General features: G+C 50.7%; 1 protein-coding gene across 5 annotated transcripts in view; it reads left to right on the forward strand.

The window, feature by feature from the left end:
• smad10a (SMAD family member 10a) overlaps nt 1–213 on the forward strand; it is a 39,038-nt gene that overhangs the window by 28,622 nt on the left and 10,203 nt on the right. The window lies entirely within an intron of this gene.

The raw sequence follows: 213 nt of genomic DNA on the forward strand, positions 1-213 counted from the left end.
ACACTTTACAGATAGAGTAGGTCTAGACCACACTTACACACAATTCACAAAGACACAACAATTCCCCCCTTGGGAAAGCATTTGGTGTGACAGTGGCATCCTTTAAACAGGCGGAGACCTTGGACATAACCTGACTCTTGTTGGGCGGCCATCTGACGCTGCCAGTTTTGGGCAGGGGTGGGGGGTGACACACACACACACACACACACACAC

Source organism: Etheostoma spectabile, chromosome 14 (assembly GCF_008692095.1).
Source record: "Etheostoma spectabile isolate EspeVRDwgs_2016 chromosome 14, UIUC_Espe_1.0, whole genome shotgun sequence".
NCBI classification, from domain to species: domain Eukaryota; kingdom Metazoa; phylum Chordata; class Actinopteri; order Perciformes; family Percidae; genus Etheostoma; species Etheostoma spectabile.